The following is a 24,216-nucleotide window of genomic DNA, read 5'->3' as shown; positions in this document are numbered from 1 at the left end:
GCGCTTCTCTGATGGGCACTCGAGAAGAGTAGGAGCCACTAGCAACGCTAAGGGACTCCAGAAGAGGAGGATCGGGGCCACTTTGTGCAAAACTAAATTCACAGTGGAGGTAAGTATGACATGTTTGTTATTTAAAAAAAAACAAGGGTTTAGTAACCCTTTAACATTTATACTGTTGACTAGCCTTTTGCCCTCTTTCTGCTTTTTTAGCACAACTTCCAGAGTTTAGTTCTACTTTTTTTACTTTACAGACCTGAGCTAGTTTCTACTTTACTCTGAAATCAAAATTGGCGCAGGTGGAACAGATATACCTGAAACTGGTCTATCTACTTAGTTGATGTGTCCCACATCACTTTTGACATTTTCCTGAACCATTATAATGGCACAGGGAGTTTATACTTTAAGACCCCTTTCACACTGGGGTGGTGTGGGCATTAACGGTAAAGCAGTTGCTAGTTGCTAGTTCTAGCGGCACTTTACCGCTTCTAAAGCGTCACTTTTCAGGAACTAGCTGGCTGCTTTTAACTCCCGCCAGTGACAGAGGAAAGGGTTAATAGCGCCTGAAGTGCTTTGCAGGAGCTTTGGCAGCGCTGCCCATTCATTTCAATGGGCAGGAGCGGTGGAGGAGCGGTGTATACCACCCCAAAGATGCTGCTTGCAGGACTATTTTTCCAGTCCTGCAACCGCACAGCCCAGTGTGAAAGCACTCGGGCTTTCACATTGGGGTGGCTATAGAGGCACGTTTCAGGCACTTTACAGGCACTATTTTTAGTGCTAAAACACCTGAAAAGCCCCCAGTGTGAAAGGGGTCTTAAGGATGACTGTTGCCTTAGACCTCTTTCACATTGGCACCTCTCTGCGTTAGTTTTAGTGGCGCTTTTCCGTTGTTTTAGGGGTGCTTTTCGCCTGCTAGCTGGACGCTTTTAAACCCTGCTAGCGGCCGAAGAAAGGGTTAAATGCACCCGAAAGCGCCACTGCCGCTTCGGCAGCAGTGCCCATTCATTTCAATAGGCAGGGGCGATGGAGGAGTGTTGTATACACCACTCCTTAACTGCTCAAAAGATGCTGCTTGCAGGCCTTTATCTAACGTGTGAAAGTCCTCGGGCCCTAACACTGGGGCTGCAGGGGGGGTTTTTCAGGCGCTTTACAGGCGCTATTTTTAGTCCTTTAGTGCCTGAAAAATGCCTCAGTGTGAAAGGAGTCTTAATGTATCAAAGAATCTAACTTTACTAATACGAAATATTTGTATTATTGTGATGCAAAAATACAATTCAAACTTTTGTTTTTCAGTTGTTAATTCAATTAGTACAGTTTTGAATTGCATTAGTTTCATGGGGAAGTACAGACAGTTTTTACTTCAAAAAGTTAATAAATGAGATGATTGTTCTGTTGTCTTTAACTGACATCATTTCAATGTTCATTGTGTCAGCTCATCTGCATTGATGGCATTTCCATCAGTGAACTTTATGTGATATTTAAAGTAACTACCGTGAAATCATGATACTGGTATATATTTTTAGTGGTATAGCAACATGTTTAGCCTCCTTAAGAGGAATATCCATGAACGTGGAGAATGCCAAAACTATAATAGCTAGAATTGGGAAACATTTTGACCCTTATATTACAGTAAGTTCTTGCCAACCATACCCTGAGGTTCATTTATTTTGCTACTTTTGCTATACACTCAACAGCCTATTTTTTTAGGTACACCTGTTCAATTGCTTAATAACATGTTGCTAATCAGCTAATCACATGGCAGTAACACAATGCAATGGATTTGGACATCTAAACTGCTGATCTACTGAAATTTTCATGCACAACCATCTCTAGGGTCTACAGAGAATGGTCCAAAACAGAGAAATTATCCAGTTAGCGGCAGTTGTGTGGAGGAAAATGCCTTGTTGATCAGAGGAGAATGGGCAGGCTGGTTTGACATGATAGAAAGGCAACAGTAACTCAAATAACCACTTGTTAAAAACCAAGGTATGCAGAATAAGATCTCTGAATGTGCAACACATCAAATCTTGAAGCAGATGGGCTGTAGCAGCAGAAGACCACACCAGGTGTCACTCCAGTCAGCTAAGAACAGGAATCCGAGGCTACAATTCGCACAGGCTCACCAAAATTGGACAATAAAGGATTGGAAAAAACGTTGCCTGGTATGATGAGTCTCAATTTCAGCTGTGACATTCAGATGGTAGGGTCAGAGTTTAGTGTACACAAAATGAAAGCATTGATTTATCCTGCCTTGCATCAACAGTTCAGGCTGGTGGTGGTGGTGTAATGGTGTGGGGAATATTTTCTTGGCACACTTTGGGCCCCTTAGTACCAATTCAGCATCGTTTAAATGCCACGGCCTCCCTGAGTATTGTTGCTGACCATTTCATCTATTTATGACTACAGTGTGTCACAAAGCTCAAATCATCTCAAACTGGTTTCTTGAACATGACAATGAGTTTACTGTACTCCAATGGCCTCCACAGTCACCAGGTCTCAATCCACTAGAGCACCTTTGGGATGTGGGGAAATGGAGAGATTTGCATCATGGATGTGCAGCCAACAAATCTGCAGCAACTGTGTGATGCTATCATGTCACTATGGACGAAAATCTCTGAAATTCGATGTGAGCTTTAGGTCGGAAATTCTGACCTTGTGTAGGCCCCATCTGACTTTTTCTGCCGGAATTTCCGACAGCAAAAAATTGAGAGCTGGTTCTCAAATTTTCTGACGGAAAAGTTCTTGTCGGAAATTACAATCGTCTGTATGCAATTCTGATGCGCAAAAAAACATGCATGCTCGGAATCAAGTCGACGCATTCTCTGAAGCATTGAACTTAATTTTTCTCGGCTTGATGCAGTGTTGTACATCACCGTGTTCTTGATGGTCTAAATTTTGTGTGACCTTGTGTATGCAACTCAAGTTTGAGCCAGAATTCTGTCGGAAAAAAATCCATGGTTTTCTTGTCGGAATTTCCGATCATGTTTACGCGGCATCAGAGACTTCGGGTTGCAATGCCTATCTTTTCCAAGGTTTATCATCTATATTACCTGTTATATGCGATCAAACTGTCACCTCTTAGAGCATACATTTAATGACACTTGTATGTCCTTATCTTTTTTGGTTTCTTTTGTATCCATGATCAAATTTGTATTGCTCTTCATGTGCTTGTAAGATGCATATTATTGTATTATTAAAAATGTATTAAGAGAAAAAAAAATGGCATAAGTTATGTCTTTTATCTTAAAAGAGAGGTGGTGGAGCAGGTGAAGAAGAGTTTTATGGATCAGAGATTTACTATCAGACATGGTAACAGGACAGAAGAAGAGATCAATACCTACAGTAAATGGCCACAGCTTTACCACTACATTGACCCTTGAACAAAGTTTTTTTGGGGAAGAAGGAAGACGATAAAGAAGTTGGCCATATATTGTTCATTCTTTAAAAAAAACAGTAAGTAAATCAAATCAATGAGGATGTGCTATCTCAGGTGAGTGATACAAATGAACAAATGGGACAGAATCGGGTACCTGAGCAAGAGGGAGGCTAAAACTGAAGTGAAAAAGTAACATGAAAAGAACAGTAGGTGGCTGGGGTCAACATAACAAAACAAAATCAATCATCAACCTAACTTTTACATCTGTTATATCATGGTTCATACAAGCCCAACAAGCTAACCCTTTGTGGGCATGTGTCAAATAAATTCAAATGAAAACAGTCGCATTATGACAAAATCCTTGATTTTAATAGACATAAATGACTATTTAAATTACTATCATTCGTATTTTGTGCTGACATTTGTTGGGAGGATAGGTTATTAACTCGTCATATTATATAGTCTAGTAGCAGCTGATTAGTTGCACCTTATTATTCAATAATAATTGGTCTTGATTATCAAGTTGCAAACGCACTTAAGGAATTTTAACCAGATCTTAAGGTATGCTAAAGTAGCATCTCTATCAATATTGCTGGATGTCAATCTAGTAAAGTGAACCCTTCAATAATTTTACAAGACTGTAATAATAATCTCTTTATTGATCAATATAAAGTTATATGTGTAAAAAAAATAAAGTTAATTCATATTAAACCTTAATAAACAATGTGCATCATATAAATGACAATCACTTAACCGTTTCCGGACCGTCCACCGCACATTTACTGCGGCAGGGTGGCCCGGCTGCGTGAAACAACGTACCTGTACATTGTGGCTTCTTCCGGTCTGGGGCATGTGGCCTCTGTTACCCGCTCCCGCTGTGATTGGACACAGTGGGAGCCAATCAGTGGGTCTGATGGACCCGATGTTCGCGGGCAACTGGCAATCTCTCCTAATCTCCTAATCTCTTACCAAAAACATGTAGAAGAATACATATTGGCCTACAATTTTTCTTTTTATTTTTTATTTGATATGTTTTATAGCAAAAAATAATAAACAATTATATTTTTTTTCAAAATTGTCAGTCTTTTTTTGGTTTATAGCACAAAAATAAAAACCACAGAGGTGATCAAATACCACCAAAAGAAACTTCTATTTATGGGGAAAAAGGACATACTGTACATTCTGTTTGTGTACAGTATTGCATGAACACGCAGTTACCAGTTAAAATAACACAGGGTCAAATTGCAAAATATGCTCTGGTCAGGAAGGGAGTGAAACCTTCCAGGGCTGAAGTGGTTAATAGCTGTGTGCATAACAAAAAGGGTAAACTTTAAAGGACAATATATAAAAGTCCAAATGTGAAACTTGAAAATTATGAGAATCCACATGTAAGAATTACAAATGATAAGAGATCAAAAGCACATAAATCATCGAAATGGAGGGCCACCACTAAGGGAACCACTGACTCCACCACCTCCATGGTCTTTCACTGGTTATCCAAAGGCAGCACAAAGGTTACAGTATAATACAGGCAAAACACACCACACAAGTGATCGACAGTGGGTGTAAAACATCATCTGCCACTGGCCTTGCCCTACACGCATTTTGTCTGGTGCAACAGAACTGTTAGTAAGTATGAACATACGGGTCTCAAAAAATTTGAATACCTTCAAAAAGTTAGTTTATTTCAGTAATTAAATTCAAAAAGTGAAACTCATATATTATTTAGATTCATTACACACAAAGTGATATATTTCAAGCATTTTTTTTTTTTAAGTTTAATGAATATGGCTTACAGCTAGTGAAAACCCCAAATTCAGTATTTCAGAACATTAGAATAGTCTGGTGTCTCTCATCTTCCTCTTGGCAATACCCTATAGATTCTCTATGGGGCTTATGTGAGGCAAGCTTGCTGGCCAATCAGGCACAGTGATACTATGATCATTAAACCAGGTATTGTCACTTTTGACAGTGTAGGCAGGTGCCCATAGGTGTGCATTAGAGTGTGCACCCCAAAGCTCAAGCACGCACTACTGATTACTCACAATATTCATTCAGAAAGTGAAGGGGATGGTCAATTACATATTTACTGGCCCCTTCCTCCACTCATCATAAAACATCCTTGCAGCAACAGCTGGTGGGAGAGGAGGGAAGCTGGTAGCACTGCAGGGGGAGCCAGGGCAGTAGGGGGAATCTGTGCTGTAAAGGGTGATTAGGGTGTGTCTGGGCACACCTGGCACACCCTGTTCGCACACCTATGCAGGTGCCAAGTCCTACTGGAAATTAAATCCTCATTTCCATAAAGCTTGTCAGCAGAGGGAAGCATGAAGTGCTCTAGAATTCCCTCCAGGCATTAGGGTGAAGCTTAATTTTAGTTCAGGAACAGTGGTGAGGTCACATACCTTATTGCCATTGCAGCTGTCCATCCATTTATCTTATTGGTCAGTTATATCCTCCCTACTCCTTTGTTCTGTCCTTATTTCTTGCTATACCACTTCCTTTGTAGCCAGACGGAGGCATTGGAATTCCTTTTTTACAGGCAAGTTCATGAAAATAATGGAATAAAAATTAAGAGGCGCTAGCTCATAGGTGTACAGAACACTAAATAATTGAATTATGCAAAAGAATATAAATACCTGAGTTTAAATGAGTGAATGTGAATAAAAGTGAACATATGAATAAATAGTGACCATACGTAACAAATTATACACAATATTTGTTAAAAACTCAATTGATAATAGTGCACAACAAAAGGGTGAAAAATGTGCCAAAAATAAAGTCCATATATATATAATAATAGTAGATCCTCAATGTAAGTAAACAGGAGATCTTCCACCTTCACCAAGATAAAGAAAGACCACCAAAGTGCTCATGGATGGCACCTTACCGCAAATAATGGACCACTTTAATTAAAAAGGGGTCAGATAAGCAGATTAGAGATAATTTTCCAGGCTGAGATCTCACAGTCTCACAGTCTTGATACCGCAACACTCCACGCCACATGAAGTTTTTAAAACAAGAGAAAGAAAATCGCCATAGAATAATATCGTTTTTTATTTGGAAAAAAAAAAGAAGAACAAACGCCAAATGGCCTCTTACTTGATGGGGTGCCTAGCCCCGGCACTGAGGTTGAAGACGTAGGTATTATGGGGAGAGGAGATGGAGTCCCGTCGCCGGCAATGGAACATGCAGAGCCGCAATAGCGTGCGATGGCGTGCGTTCCACCCTCTAGAGTGAGAGAGCCAGCAGGACCATGAAGTGGGTGGGTCGAGCGTGACCTGTAAGCCTCGACGTACGTTTCGTGAAGATGTCACGTCGTCAGAAATTATACAAATTGGCGCGAGATTTCATTTTCCATATTCATGAAAATAATGGTCACTGGAACCCCATTTGGTTTTAAATTAAAGAAGTCTAAACTCAGTTTCACTGAAACCCTTTAATTAAAGTCACTGATTTCTTCCATAATGTGATACAAAATCATAAACAAATATGGGCATAGCCGTACAAATTAGTATTTTGACATGACCAGAAAATACTACAGCGCTGACACAGTGGCCATCCTATAGGGATAAAATGTTATATAACAGGTTAAGAAAAAAAGTTTTAGAAAGATACTTATTCCCGGAGGTATAGGAATAAAAATGTAAATTGGTAGAAAATGGCTGACACTGTGGTGCGGGCAAGGCTGTTTTCATATATGGGCTGGAAATCCACAATCTGTAAATTAGGAAGGGAAGTGAAGAAAGCACATAATGTAGCACAATTTATTAAGTAAATAGGCTGATGAAGGAGGCATGGTTAAGCTTTTAAAACGCGTCCTGATTGTCTCACACAGCAGTTGGACTGACAGCTCCTCTCACTACTCCAGCTGGACACATCGTCTTTGGGCAGGCATCTGATTTCTGGATATGCCATCACGACCACACAGGGCAGCCTAACGCCGGCTCCCTGCACGGGCTCCAGGCTCATCTTGCTCTTCACCACAGATGGCTTTCTTCTCCACCAAGAACTACCACACAGCTCTAACTACACACGGTCGTTCTCATCGGTTAACCGATGAAGCTGACTGATGGTCTGATGTGCCTACACACCATAGGTTAAATAACCGATCGGGTCAGTACGCGGTGACGTAAAACACGACGTGCTGAAAAAAACGAAGTTCAATGCTTTCAAGCATGCGTCGACTTGATTCTGAGCATGCGTGGATTTTAAACCGATGCTTTTGCATACTAACCGTCGGTTTTGACCTATCGGTTAGGTGTCCATCGGTCCAATTTTAAAGCAAGTTCTACATTTTTTGACCGAAGGATAACTGACCCATGGGGCCCACACACGGTCGGTTTGGTCCGATGAAAAGGTTCTTCAGTCCGTTTTCATCGGTTTTGACCGACCGTGTGTACGCGACCTTAGATCATTATAATCCACTGCAGACTTTCATCCTCTCTCTCCTCCTCATCCGCTTGTGAGTTCCATTTGTTTTATATGGTATTTTACTTAATAAATTGTGCTACACTATGCCGGTTTGGCGCTTTCTTCTCTTCCCTTCCTATTTTACAGGATTGCCACCTCCGTTAGATCCAGTCTTTGCTCTTTCAGACACGTAGAGTCTCAGATAGTATCTGACTCTTCTGGGTGTGTTGTATACCTGCAGTCCCCCCCAACCCACTTCTCCACTGCTTTGTCACTTATGTGTCCCTTTACAGCTACAGACATCTCTCCTGCATCTTACTGTTGACTCCACCACCGCCACCACCACTGATGCTACATTACTATTGTGTCCCTATAAATTTACAGGGACACACTAGTAGCTAGTAGTAACTTAGCAGATGGCAGGTGGGGGGAAACAACATCAGTTAGCAGAGAGCAAACAGCATTTAACAAACCTGGGAATGTTGGATGCTAAATATACTAGCCAGAGCTCTAGCTGTGCAAGAGAAGGAAGACTAGATATAATTAAAATTGGTAATGGCAAGTGTTAAAAATGTTTTTCATAATGCTGCTGAGGACATTGAGGGCCAGGCCACACACCAGGGGAGAAAAAGATCACAGGCTGCTGGTGGAATGAGTTGGAATGAATCCTCTACTTTAAATCTTGCCTAGACTAAATGAGCATTAAACCCTTGCTGTGTATGTGGGGGAGTGGGGGGTAAGGCTCATACTGGGGTGATTTTATGGCTGACTGGAGTCCAGTTTTAAATCCATTTTCTATGTTTGTGGATGATGCATTTATATAACCTTTTGGTGAGTTAGGTTTTATTACTAGTGTTGAGCAGAATATGCCATATTCGATTTCGCGATATATCTCGAATATATATTCGAATATTCGAGATATATTCGCTAAATTCGAATATTCGTGATATTTTATCGAAATTAATTGAATGCGATTTTTCGCTATTGCGAATGCGAAAATAATTGCGATTTTTTTAATAACTGCGGTAGGAGCGCTCTGATTGGCTTAGAATATTCGTGATATTTTATCGAAATATCGCAACATGCGAATGCGATATTTATTGCGCAATTTCGAGATATGCTGGAGGAGCGCTCTGATTGGCTCAGAATATTCGTGATATTTTATCGAAATATCGCAACATGCGAATGCGATATTTATTGCGCAATTTCGAGATATGCTGGAGGAGCGCTCTGATTGGCTCAGAATATTCGTGATATTTTATCGAAATATCGCAACATGCGATTGCGATATTTATTGCGCAATTTCGAGATATGCTGGAGGAGCGCTCTGATTGGCTCAGAATATTCCTGATATTTTATCGAAATATCGCAACATGCGAATGCGATATTTATTGCGCAATTTCGAGATATGCTGGAGGAGCGCTCTGATTGGCTCAGAATATTCCTGATATTTTATCGAAATATCGCAACATGCGAATGCGAAATTTATTGCAGATATTTCGAAAACTGCTGTAGCAGCACTCTGAAATCGAATATGTATGATATTTTAACCAAAAAACATATTGCGATTGCGATTTTTCGATCGCGCATGCGCAATTGCGCGAACAACACGCGACCATTTCCTGGAGCCTTGCCAGTTTCCCAATATTACAGCAACATGGTGGGAAGCAATTTCTCAAAGTCTGAGGAAAAGTTGCTGATTTGTGTAAGTATTTTGACCACTGTTATTTCATCATCTTCAACTGCATTTAAGTCTAGTTTAAAAGTTAGTATATATGATCAGATATTAGTATTTAACCAAAAATGTGTCTCCTGTTTTTACAAAACTACAAGTCCCAGCATGCCTGGACAGCTGCAGACACCCTGGTTGGCAAATGTGTATTTAGGCACTTTTCCTTGTTATTTAGCATAATGAATTTAAAATTTTTTTGGACATAGGACGTATGCGAACGTCCTGACTTCAGTGTCCTCAAGGCCCAAGGACGTTCGAATACATATTGCCCTTTAGATGTTGCAGAACTACAACTTCCAGCATGCCTGGGAATGCTGGCACTTCTAGTATTGTAAGTTCTGCAGGCCCACATTTTTCAGGCCTTTATGCACGGGTCTCTAAACTGTGGCACCCTAGATGCAGCAAAAGTAAAATTCTTAGCATGCACTGACAGACCGTGGCTGATGGGAGTAGTAGTTTTGCAACAGCTGGAGGTGGACTGGTCTTGAAACCCAGAGTTAGGTAACAAACCCGTAGTGTTTTGCAACCATTCTGCCTCCAGCTGGTTATTTTCTGTTGAAAAGCCTGTGGCGTGCAAAACACAACCCAAAAACTCCACCCGGTGCAAGGAAAAATTTGCACACACCTAAAGAGTGACATCACAAAAAACTGCGACGGTTGCATACGTCAGTGGTCCTCCGAAAAGGTCCCGTCTCTGACCCCCCGGGGCGTTAGGCTCCTAGGCTCCTGACAGGGAAAAGAGTTACTGTGGTCCATACAGCCGAAGCCATATGGACCCATCTCGGTCCAAGCAGCGCAATCAACACGCGAACAACACGCGACCATTTCCTGGAGCCTTGCCAGTTTCCAACTTATGATCGCAGCGCAATCACACAGCAACATGGTTGGAAGCAATTTCACTAAGTCTGAGGAAAAGTTGCTGATTTGTGTAAGTATTTTGACCACTGTTATTTCATCATCTTCAACTGCATTTAAGTCTAGTTTAAAAGTTAGTATATATGATCAGATATTAGTATTTAACCAAAAATGTGTCTCCTGCTTTTACAAAACTACAAGTCCCAGCCCAGCCCAGCATTTTAGTCTAGTTTAAAAGTTAGTATATATGATCATATATTAGTATTTCACAAAAAATGTGTCTCCTGCTTTTACAAAACTACAAGTCCCAGCATGCCTGGACAGCTGCAGACACCCTGGTTGGCAAATGTGTATTTAGGCACTTTTCCTTGTTATTTAGCATAATGAATTTAAAAATTTTTTGGACATAGGACGTATGCGAACGTCCTGACTTCAGTGTCCTCAAGGCCCAAGGACGTTCGAATACATATTGCCCTTTAGATGTTGCAGAACTACAACTTCCAGCATGCCTGGGAATGCTGGCACTTCTAGTATTGTAAGTTCTGCAGGCCCCCATTTTTCAGGCCTTTATGCACGGGTCTCTAAACTGTGGCACCCTAAATGCAGCAAAAGTAAAATTCTTAGCATGCACTGACAGACCGTGGCTGATGGGAGTAGTAGTTTTGCAACAGCTGGAGGTGGACTGGTCTTGAAACCCAGAGTTAAGTAACAAACACGTAGTGTTTTGCAACCATTCTGCCTCCAGCTGTATTTTTCCTGTTGAAAAGCCTGTGGCGTGCAAAACACAACCCAAAAACTCCACCCGGATGCAGTGAAAAATGTGCACACACCTAAAGAGTGACATCACAAAAAACTGCGACTGGTACATACGTCAGTGGTCCTCCGAAAAAGGTCCCGTCTCTGACCCCCCGGGGCGTTAGGCTCCTGACAGGGAAAAGAGTTAGCAACGCATATCTCCCCTATACGTGTATCCTGTGTTGTTAATAATATATTCATAATTATGCAAATGATAATGGCTGCTATATTTATGCAAAAAAGGTGGCGACCGAAATGGCAGGATATAAAATCTTTCATGTTACCCCTGTCATTGATTAATAAGGCGAGAATGCTTCCAATTGTTGAATAGCATACATTTACGTCATATATCCATAAGGCTGTCAACAGAAGTATTACAATATACTTTGTTCTTCATCTTGCAGAAGTTCCTGGAAACAGGATATGATGACCTGCGGCGGCAGCCACAGAAAAGGGCTGTGGTCAGCGCCCTAATCGCTGACTTTGGCGGCCAACATGACCACAAGGCCATTGTTAAGAAGTGGTCTGACCTCAAGAGGCGCCAAATGGGTAATGTCAGACGTCTTCGGGCTAAATATCATCCAGGTAAGTTATTGTTGACAGTTATGTTTTTTTTAAAAAAAGTGTATTTTGTGCGTGAACTCGAAAGAGAGAGGAGCCGGCCTGCAGGAGTTGGGAGGCCTCCCCCAGAGGCAATCTGCCACCTTTCTCCATGCCCCGGTTGGCAATGGCGGGTGTGAGGGGGTCCTCCCAACCCAACCTCGCATAGCACACCCACCAGTGGCGGGGCTGAGACCACCAAACTCAATTCACAGGTAGCCGAGAGCGGGATCCGAACCCCTAGCTGCAGAGGTGAATCAGTTGTCAGTGCAGTGGCAATCGCGTGGAGCCACCGCAGCTCCTTTGGTGACAGTTATGTAAGGTCATATGTAATTCATGTAAGGTCAGATGTTGTTAACCAAGATGCCATGTTGTGCTAACATATATCACCACCGGCCAAGGTATTCATAGTACTGTTGAAAAAAGACATGGGGCAGCAGACAGGAACACAGAAGTTATGTGGGAACATAATTTTCCCATTGCTTTGCATGGGACTTTAAAGAAAAACCCCGACCATGGCAAGTGGGGGTGGGTAAGGTTTAAACCACCTATCCTATGTTTGTGGCTGACATATAAGTAACCTGTGTGCCAAGTTTCATATAAATATCTTTAGCCGTTTGTACGTGATGCTGGAACATACATACATACATACATACATACATACATACATACATTTATGCACACACACACGTTGAGTTTTATATATATAGATTACCACTAAATTCCTGTGTTAGGAGTGGGGTTGTTATAGTAATCCCGTGTGCTCCATCAGGCCCTTTTTTTAACATGAGATGGTCTGAACAAAACAAAGGAGACAAAAACAGCTCATTTTAACATGGTTGCATCCCAGCTCACGCTCAGTCCCCTGTAGTGCCCACAAGACCCTTTAATATAACATTGTCCCATTGGTTAACTGTCTATATAAATCAATTTGTATTCATATACAATACAGCACAGTACACAGAATTTGCATACGTCATTAGAAAACATTTTTATAATATATGAACATTGTGTTATTATAGGAGCTCCAATGCCAGTTGTCCGCGCCAAGCGCAGAAGGCGCCAGGCCGATGAGGAGGAGGAGGAGGATGCGGCAGAGGAGGATGCGGCAGAGGAGGACATGGATGAGGAGGAGCAGCCAGGGCCCTCCCACTCCCCAACCCCAGCTCCTGTTGAGGAGCAAGCTGAGGAGATTCCCCCCCCCACCACCCCAACTTCTCAAGCGGAAGAGCAGGAGGAAGAGAGCGTTCCTGTGAGCCTCGCTCAGGAAGGTAAATATGTGCACAATGATTAATAACATTTCAACAACAAAATGTAGATATAAAAATGGACAACATATAAAGCGCACCTGTCAGATTGTAGAACCATAATATGGTATTGATGCTAGAAGTATACAGGTAGTGCATAATTATTAGGCAAGTTGTATTTTTTGAGGATTCATTTTATTATTGAACAACAACCATGTTCTCAATGAACCCCAAAAACTCATTAATATCAAAGCTGAATTTTTTTGGAAGTAGTTTTTAGTTTGTTTTTAGTGTTAGTTATTTTCGGGGGATATCTGTGTGTGCAGGTGACTACTATTACTGTGCAGAATTATTAGGCAACTTAACCAAAAAATAAATAGATACCCTTTTCAATGATTTATTTTTAACAGTGAAACCAATATAACATCTCAACATTCACAAATACACATTTCTGACATTTAAAAACAAAACAAAAACAAATCAGTGACCAATATAGCCACCTTTATTTGCAAGGACACTCGAAAGCCTGACATCCATGGATTCTGTCAGTGTTTTGATCTGTTCACCATCAACATTGCGTGCAGCAGCAACCACAGCCTCCCAGACACTGTTCAGAGAGGTGTACTGTTTTCCCTCCTTGTAAATCCCACATTTGATGATGGACCACAGGTTCTCAATGGGGTTCAGATCAGGTGAACAAGGAGGCCATGTCATTACTTTTTTTTATTTAATACCCTTTCTTGCCAGCCACGCTGTGGAGTACTTTGACACGTGTGATGGAGCATTGTCCTGCATGAAAATCATGTTTTTCTTGAAGGATGGTGACTTTTTCCTGTACCACTGCTTGAAGAAGGTCTCTTCCATAATCTGGCAGTAGGACTGGGAGTTCAGCTTGACTCCATCCTCAATCCGAAAAGGCCCCACAAGCTCATCTTTGATGATACCACCCCAAACCAGTACTCCACCACCACCTTGCTGGCGTCTGAGTCGGACTGGAGCTCCCTGCACTTTACCAATCCAGCCACGGGCTCTTCCATCTGGCCCATCAAGACTCACTCTCATTTCAGCAGTCCATAAAACCTTAGAAAAATCTTTCTTGAGATATTTATTGGCACAGTCTTGACGTTGCAGCTTGTGTGTCTTGTTCAGTGGTCGTCGTCTTTCAGCCTTTCTTACCTTGGCCATGTCTCTGGGTATTGCACACCTTGTGCTTTTGTGTACCCCAGTGATGTTGCAGCTCTGAAATATGGCCAATCTGGTGGCAAGTGGCATCTTGGCAGCTGCACGCTTGACTTTTCTCAGTTCATGGTCAGTTATTTTGCGCCTTTTTTTTTCCACACACTTCTTTTGACCCTGTTGACTATTTTGAATGAAACGCTTGATTTTTCGATGATCACGCTTCAGAAGATTTGCAATTTTAAGAGTGCTGCATCCCTCTGCTAGATATCTCTCTATTTTGGACTTTTCAGAGTCTCTCAAGTCCTTCTTTTAGACCATTTTGCCAAAGGAAAGGAAGTTGACTAATAATTATGCACACCTTATATAGGGTGTTGATGTCATTAGACCACACACCTTCTCATTACAGAGATGTACATTACCTAATATGCCTAATTGGTAGTAGGCTTTCGAGCCTATACAGCTTGGAGTGAGACAACATGCATAAAGAGCATGATGTGGTCCAATTACTCATTTGCCTAATAATTCTGCACTCCCTGTATGTGTTAGACACACAACAAATGTATAGACATGATAATGATTGATTAATAAGCAAAAAAAATATTTTATGTATTTGTTAACGGTCTTTGTAATCAAATTGTTTTTTCTTATATCATAACAGCTGTAAAAGAGATTATGCAGAGACAAGCAGCAATAACGAAAAGGCAAGAATTAATTATTGCTAACCAGAGGAAAATGTGCTATTTAGCCAATCAAAACAAGCAACTGGAGGAGCAACAAATGAGAGAAATGCGTGAATTGGAAAAATTGCAAAAGCGCATGAGCCAATCACTTTGATTTTTTTTTTATAATAAAAAATATTATTTTTTGGAAATGTTTCATTTCTTTTTGAGATAGATTTTTAGGTTTTTCAACACATCTAACTTCACATCGAACAAATCAACATCAACACATCTAACTTCATAATAAGCAACAACATTTTATACTATTAATTTATTTAACACAAACCTAGGACAAACTAAAGCACACGGACACAGACACGACGAACACAAAATAAACTGTTGAAAAATGAACATAACAAAAGCAACAATATATATATATATATATATATATATATATATATATACCGAGAGAGAGAGAGAGCAAGAAAGAGAGAGAGAATGCAGATGAGCTCTTGCAGACAGCCCAATGGTTGCAGTATAAATGCCGCAAAACAGGGTTTAACATAAGGTTCATTGTTATAGTTACACTTGCTGTTTAGATCCGGTCTGGTAGCTTGTAGCGGAGGCTGTTGGTGGATCCGCTGTGCCAGAGAGGTCATGAAGCTTTACTCAGCATGGAGGCAGCAGCAGTAGTATTAAAATATAATGTAACTAGACAATGCATTTCCTGAGGAAAATGCGAGTGGGAATGCTGAATAGCTTAATTGCTGAGCCCCTTGCCAAAGACATTCACCATAACCACTACACTATCTTTAGGACACACAGCTTCTTTCTCTATCTGCAAAGTATAGAGTATGCTGACTTCCTGGTCGCCCCTCCCCCCTCAAGAGGTTTCCCCTCCCCCCCAGGTCAGTGAGGAGGAATATTGCACTGAGGTCAGGAAAGTTATTTATGGAAAGAAATAACATTACAAACGCTTTTAATTCACAGATCAAATACATGATTTAAGCCTCCAAACAAAGCTTAATAAATCCTCAACCGTACATGCGATCGATACAACGACTACACCGTTTGAAATACACGGCCCTTGTGAACGCATCGATATGAAATTTATGTTGATAAACTTAAAAATGTGACATAGGTGTATTGACTGAGCAGCAGAAGCAGCAGTAGTAGTATTAGCAGTAGTAGTTGATACAGAGTCAGATATAGGGTGTGAAATAACTGCTGACATAGGTGTCTTGACTGGGCAGCAGCAGCAGCAGAAGCAGCAGTAGTAGTATTAGCAGTAGTAGTTGATACAGAGTCATATCACTTGGGCAGGAGGTGCCATGATGAACAGCAGTGGTAATAAGAGTATATAGGGTGTGAAATAACTGCTGACATAGGTGTCTTGACTGAGCAGCAGCAGTAGTAGTATTAGCAGTAGTAGTTGATACAGAGTCATATCACTTGGGCAGGAGGTGCCATGATGAACAGCAGTGGTAATAAGAGTATATAGGGTGTGAAATAACTGCTGACATAGGTGTCTTGACTGAGCAGCAGCAGTAGTAGTATTAGCAGTAGTAGTTGATACAGAGTCATATCACTTGGGCAGGAGGTGCCATGATGAACAGCAGTGGTAATAAGAGTATATAGGGTGTGAAATAACTGCTGACATAGGTGTCTTGACTGAGCAGCAGCAGTAGTAGTATTAGCAGTAGTAGTTGATACAGAGTCATATCACTTGGGCAGGAGGTGCCATGATGAACAGCAGTGGTAATAAGAGTATATAGGGTGTGAAATAACTGCTGACATAGGTGTCTTGACTGAGCAGCAGCAGTAGTAGTATTAGCAGTAGTAGTTGATACAGAGTCATATCACTTGGGCAGGAGGTGCCATCATGAACAGCAGTAGGAATAGGAGTATATAGAGTGTCAAATAACTGCTGACATAGGTGTCTTGACTGGGCAGCAGCAGCAGAAGCAGCAGTAGTATTAACAGTAGTAGTTGATACAGAGTCATATCACATGGGCAGGAGGTGCCATGATGAACAGCAGTAGGAATAGGAGTATATAGAGTGTCAAATAACTGCTGACATAGGTGTCTTGACTGGGCAGCAGCAGCAGAAGCAGCAGTAGTATTAACAGTAGTAGTTGATACAGAGTCATATCACATGGGCAGGAGGTGCCATGATGAACAGCAGTAGGAATAGGAGTATATAGAGTGTCAAATAACTGCTGACATAGGTGTCTTGACTGGGCAGCAGCAGCAGAAGCAGCAGTAGTATTAACAGTAGTAGTTGATACAGAGTCATATCACATGGGCAGGAGGTGCCATGATGAACAGCAGTGGTAATAAGAGTATATAGGGTGTGAAATAACTGCTGACATAGGTGTCTTGACTGAGCAGCAGCAGTAGTAGTATTAGCAGTAGTAGTTGATACAGAGTCATATCACTTGGGCAGGAGGTGCCATGATGAACAGCAGTGGTAATAAGAGTATATAGGGTGTGAAATAACTGCTGACATAGGTGTCTTGACTGAGCAGCAGCAGTAGTAGTATTAGCAGTAGTAGTTGATACAGAGTCATATCACTTGGGCAGGAGGTGCCATCATGAACAGCAGTAGGAATAGGAGTATATAGAGTGTCAAATAACTGCTGACATAGGTGTCTTGACTGGGCAGCAGCAGCAGAAGCAGCAGTAGTATTAACAGTAGTAGTTGATACAGAGTCATATCACATGGGCAGGAGGTGCCATGATGAACAGCAGTAGGAATAGGAGTATATAGAGTGTCAAATAACTGCTGACATAGGTGTATTGACTGGGCAGCAGCAGCAGAAGCAGCAGTAGTATTAACAGTAGTAGTTGATACAGAGTCATATCACATGGGCAGGAGGTGCCATGATGAACAGCAGTAGGAATAGGAGTATATAGAGTGTCAAATAACTGCTGACATAGGTGTCTTGACTGGGCAGCAGCAGCAGAAGCAGCAGTAGTATTAACAGTAGTAGTTGATACAGAGTCATATCACATGGGCAGGAGGTGCCATGATGAACAGCAGTGGTAATAAGAGTATATAGGGTGTGAAATAACTGCTGACATAGGTGTCTTGACTGAGCAGCAGCAGTAGTAGTATTAGCAGTAGTAGTTGATACAGAGTCATATCACTTGGGCAGGAGGTGCCATGATGAACAGCAGTGGTAATAAGAGTATATAGGGTGTGAAATAACTGCTGACATAGGTGTCTTGACTGAGCAGCAGCAGTAGTAGTATTAGCAGTAGTAGTTGATACAGAGTCATATCACTTGGGCAGGAGGTGCCATCATGAACAGCAGTAGGAATAGGAGTATATAGAGTGTCAAATAACTGCTGACATAGGTGTCTTGACTGGGCAGCAGCAGCAGAAGCAGCAGTAGTATTAACAGTAGTAGTTGATACAGAGTCATATCACATGGGCAGGAGGTGCCATGATGAACAGCAGTAGGAATAGGAGTATATAGAGTGTCAAATAACTGCTGACATAGGTGTCTTGACTGGGCAGCAGCAGCAGAAGCAGCAGTAGTATTAACAGTAGTAGTTGATACAGAGTCATATCACATGGGCAGGAGGTGCCATGATGAACAGCAGTAGGAATAGGAGTATATAGAGTGTCAAATAACTGCTGACATAGGTGTCTTGACTGGGCAGCAGCAGCAGAAGCAGCAGTAGTATTAACAGTAGTAGTTGATACAGAGTCATATCACATGGGCAGGAGGTGCCATGATGAACAGCAGTGGTAATAAGAGTATATAGGGTGTGAAATAACTGCTGACATAGGTGTCTTGACTGAGCAGCAGCAGTAGTAGTATTAGCAGTAGTAGTTGATACAGAGTCATATCACTTGGGCAGGAGGTGCCATGATGAACAGCAGTGGTAATAAGAGTATATAGGGTGTGAAATAACTGCTGACATAGGTGTCTTGACTGAGCAGCAGCAGTAGTAGTATTAGCAGTAGTAGTTGATACAGAGTCATATCACTTGGGCAGGAGGTGCCATCATGAACAGCAGTAGGAATAGGAGTATATAGAGTGTCAAATAACTGCTGACATAGGTGTCTTGACTGGGCAGCAGCAGCAGAAGCAGCAGTAGTATTAACAGTAGTAGTTGATACAGAGTCATATCACATGGGCAGGAGGTGCCATGATGAACAGCAGTAGGAATAGGAGTATATAGAGTGTCAAATAACTGCTGACATAGGTGTCTTGACTGGGCAGCAGCAGCAGAAGCAGCAGTAGTATTAACAGTAGTAGTTGATACAGAGTCATATCACATGGGCAGGAGGTGCCATGATGAACAGCAGTAGGAATAGGAGTATATAGAGTGTCAAATAACTGCTGACATAGGTGTCTTGACTGGGCAGCAGCAGCAGAAGCAGCAGTAGTATTAACAGTAGTAGTTGATACAGAGTCATATCACATGGGCAGGAGGTGCCATGATGAACAGCAGTAGGAATAGGAGTATATAGAGTGTCAAATAACTGCTGACATAGGTGTCTTGACTGGGCAGCAGCAGCAGAAGCAGCAGTAGTATTAACAGTAGTAGTTGATACAGAGTCATATCACATGGGCAGGAGGTGCCATGATGAACAGCAGTAGGAATAGGAGTATATAGAGTGTCAAATAACTGCTGACATAGGTGTCTTGACTGGGCAGCAGCAGCAGAAGCAGCAGTAGTATTAACAGTAGTAGTTGATACAGAGTCATATCACATGGGCAGGAGGTGCCATGATGAACAGCAGTAGGAATAGGAGTATATAGAGTGTCAAATAACTGCTGACATAGGTGTCTTGACTGGGCAGCAGCAGCAGAAGCAGCAGTAGTATTAACAGTAGTAGTTGATACAGAGTCATATCACATGGGCAGGAGGTGCCATGATGAACAGCAGTAGGAATAGGAGTATATAGAGTGTCAAATAACTGCTGACATAGGTGTCTTGACTGGGCAGCAGCAGCAGAAGCAGCAGTAGTATTAACAGTAGTAGTTGATACAGAGTCATATCACATGGGCAGGAGGTGCCATGATGAACAGCAGTAGGAATAGGAGTATATAGAGTGTCAAATAACTGCTGACATAGGTGTCTTGACTGGGCAGCAGCAGAAGCAGCAGTAGTAGTATTAACAGTAGTAGTTGATACAGAGTCATATCACATGGGCAGGAGTTGCCATGATGTACAGCAGTCTTAATAAGAGTATATAGGGTGTGAAATAACTGCTGACATAATTGTCTTGACTGATCCAAAGGAGTCATGGGAGAAAATCATGTGGTCAGATGAGACTATAATATAATTTTTTGATCATAATTTCACTAACCGTGTTCGGAGGAAGAATAATGATGAGTACCATGCCAAGAACGCCATCCCTAATGTGAAGCATGGGGGTGGTAGCATCATGCTTTGGTGGTGTTTTTCTGCACATGGGACAGGGTGACTGCACTGTATTAAGGAGAGGATGACCGGGGCCATGTATTGCAAGATTTTGGGCAACAACCTGCTTCCCTGAGTTAGAGCTTTGAAGATGGGTCGAGGCTGGGTCTTCCAACATGAGAATGACCCAAAGCACACAGCCAGGATAACCAAGGATTGGCTCTGTAAGGAGCATATCAAGGTTCTGGCGTGGCCTAGCCAGTCTCCAGACCTAAACCCAATAGAGAATCTTTGGAGGGAGCTCAAACTCCGTGTTTCTCAGCGATAGCCCAGAAACATGACTGATGTAGAGAAGATCTGTGTGGAGTAGTGGGCCAAAATCCCTCCTCCAGTGTGTGCAAAGCTGGTGTAAAACTACAAGAAATTTTTGACCGCTGTAATTGCAAAGAAAGCCTACTGTACCAAATATTAACATTGATTTTCTCTGATGTTGAAATAGTTATATTCAGCACTGTAAATACATCAGGTCCGGGGCTTCATCAGGGAATGCATGGCAAGGGACCCTTCAGCGCCCTGAACCGACGACGGGTGCCAGAAAGTCACCGCCGATCCAGGACTCATTCATCTTTATGAATGTGAGTCTGTCCACGGACTCTGTGGACAGACGGGTCCTCTTGTCCGTGACCACCCCACCTGCCGCGCTGAATGTCCGCTCAGATAGTACGCTGGAGGGGGGGCAAGACAATAACTCCAGCGCATACTGAGCGAGCTCGCGGCAGGTGTCCAATCTGGCAACCCAGTACTCCATGGGGTCGTCGGTGCTCATACTGTCAGAAGCACCGACGGACGCCATGTAGTCTGCCACCATGTGGGCCAGCCGCTGGTGGTGACTGCTGCTGCTGCTGCTGGTGGTGGTACTGGGTCGCTCGGTTTGGAAGAACATCCTCATCTCTTCCATTAGGTCCCCTGCTCGGCTGCAGCTGGGTGCAGCCACCTGCTGGGTGAGATGAGGGGGGACAACTGGAGGCCGGGGAGTTGCCTGCTCCAACCGTCTGACAATGGCTGCCTGCAGTTCCTCCATCCGGTGCTGCCTCCGGCTGGCTGGGATGAACTGCTCCAGTTTCCCCTTGCACCTGGGATCCAAAAGGGTGGCCATCCAGAAATCATCCCTCGTCTTGATGGTCTTAACCCGGGGGTCCCTCCTGAGGCATCTGAGCATGTGGGCAGCCATGGGGAAGAGCACAGCCCGCTGTGACTCCTCAATGCTGGCCAGGTTAATGAGGTGCGACTCTTCTTCCCTGAGGCGCTGCTGGTCAAACTCAGACATGCCCAACCCCCGGACTATCGGTGCCCCCAACACCGGCTCTCCCTCCTGACCAGGCCCTGACTCCGGGACGACACCAGCAACCACCTCCTCCTCCTCTTCATCATCATCCTCCTCCTCCTCCTCCTCCTCCTGGTCCTGGCCCTGGTCTCGGTGGAGCATTGCTGACTCCTCCTGCTCCACCAAGGCACTCTCCCCAGCCTCGAGCAGGCGATCTAGTGTCCTCTCCAGCATGAACAGTATTGGCAGCACGCTATTGAGGCCAATTTGCTCACTGCTGACCATCTTGGTCGCCTGCTCGAAGGAGGACAACACTTGGCAGACCTGGTTTATCTGCCCCCACTGCGCACAGGCGATGAAAGGGAGTTGTGGTGAAGCCCTCTGAGTGCCTAGTTCCATCAGGTACTCCCTCACCGCCCTTTGCTGCTCCCACAACCTCTTCAGCATGTGGAGGGTGGAGTTCCACCGCGTCACACTGTCCACAATCAGCCTGTGAAGGGGCAGATTGTACTTCCGCTGCAATTTGGACAGGGACGCGGTAGCGGTTGGGGAGCGCCTGAAGTGGCTGGCAATCCTACGCGCCTTTGCCACAATGTCACTCAACCCTGGATAAGTGCGCAGGAACTTCTGCACCACCAGGTTGAGGACATGTGCCAGACAGGGCACGTGCGTCAGACTGCCAGCATGGAGGGCGGCGAGTAGGTTGCTGCCGTTATCGCAGACAACCATACCTGGCTGGAGCCTTCGGGGTGTCAGCCACTTCTGGACCTGAGCTTGAAGTGCTTTCAGCACTTCTTCTGCAGTGTGTCTCCGGTCCCCTAAACTAACAAGCTGGAGCACGGCCTGACAGCGCACGTGCCCCACACTTGAGTAGCTACGGGGGCGCTTGCTGGGAGGCTCAGCAGCTGCGGAGACAGTGGCTTGAGGGAGACCAGCAGTTCTCCCCTGGACACCCCGGGGCGGCACCACAAGATCGGTTGCCGACGATCCCTCACCGACGCCTCGGAGGGAAACCCAATGGGCCGTGAAGCTGATGTAGCGTCCCTGCCCATGCCTGCTGGTCCAGCCATCCATTGTCAGATGAACCCTGTCGCTGACAGCGTGATCCAGCGACAGGGTTACATTCTGAACAATGTGCTGGTGTAGGGCAGGGACACCAGTCCTGGCAAAGAAATGGCGGCTGGGGACACGCCATTGGGGTTGGGCCTGCTCCAACATCTGCCTGAAGGGGTTGCTGTCAACTATGTTGAAGGGCAGCAGATGTTGGGCAATAACCCTTGCCAGGAGCCCATTGAGGGAACGCACACGTCGGTCTCCAGGGGGGAAGGGAGTGGTGCGGTCAAAGGCGTCTGAAATCGACGCCTGGCGCCGGACGGCAGTGCGGGACACAGACGTGGAGGGTGCTGTGGAAGTAGAGGTCTGGCTGCCGGTACCAGTACCTCTACTAGAGGGAGCGGGGGGGCATGACCTGCTGGAAACAGATGAAGATGTGGCAGGGGCTGCTGTACCCTGCTCACTTGTGGTGGTGGCGCTGCTACCACCACCACGCTTCATCTCCTCATACAACGCCCAGTGGTTTATCCTGAGGTGCTGGTTCAGGGCTGTGGTACCCACCCGAGCCAAACACTTCCCTCTCTTCACCCTCACTTTACAAATCCGGCAGATGGCCACGGTAGGGTTGTCTGCCACCAGGGTAAAGAAATTCCAGACAGGTGACTTCAGCACCGCCCTCCTGTCAGATGGGGTGACGCTTACTTGCACCTGCTGGGATTCGGTGCGCACAGGTGGAGCTGCCTGCTGCTGCTGCTGCTGCTGCTGCTCCTCCTCCTGACACCTCCTGCTGCCATCACCAGTGGAGACCCTGACGATGGTCTCCCTGGTGGTGACCTGGCGCACCGTTTCACCAGGGTGCCTACCTTCCCCGTCGTCACTGACGTAGTGAGCCGACGCGTCAGATGGCAACCATGATGGGTCACCCTCTTCGCCCCCAGAGATGTCAGACCAAGGGCTGAGATGTGTTGGTCTGAGGGAACCACGTGACATGGAGCCTCTAGCCTGGCTCCGCTGTCCCCTCACCCACGCCTGGGTCTGACTAGGTGCTGCTGTTTCCTGCACCAAAACAGCAGCACCAGTTTGAAGGGATGTCTCTGGGATACTGCCAGCAGGTATCCCATCCTCCTCATCCATCCCTTCAAAAAGGTCCTGACCATCAGGACAGAGCTGGAGGTCTGCCTGATGCATGGCCTCCCCCAAGAGATCCCTATCACTGTCGCTGTCGAACAGTAAGATGCTGGACTCTTGGGGGCTGGGGGGGGGTAGTACAGGCAACGGTGTAATGGTGGTACTACTGTGAGTCGGGACCGACGACTCAGTGGCACTGCTGTGCCCCATGTAGTCCACCACTACTTGAGCCTGAGATGGCAATATCGGGCGGCTGCCCGATGGGAAGAACTCCCGGATCAGGCGTACTCCCCTTGCACCCGATCCTCTACCACTAGTAGGGGCACGAGAGGTACCCCGTGCTGGCAGCGATCCAGCACTGGGAGTAACTCCCCTACCCCTACTGCCACGGCCACGGATGCCGCTCATAATTGCTGATATGTGTGTGGGGGGGTTAAACTTTATTGGGGGGGAAAATGTGAACAAAATGTGTTTTTGTG

This window comes from Rana temporaria, chromosome 7 (genome assembly GCF_905171775.1).
Source record: "Rana temporaria chromosome 7, aRanTem1.1, whole genome shotgun sequence".
NCBI classification, from domain to species: domain Eukaryota; kingdom Metazoa; phylum Chordata; class Amphibia; order Anura; family Ranidae; genus Rana; species Rana temporaria.
The sequence above is the reverse complement of the archived record's forward strand: the minus strand, read 5'-3'. Positions refer to the sequence as shown.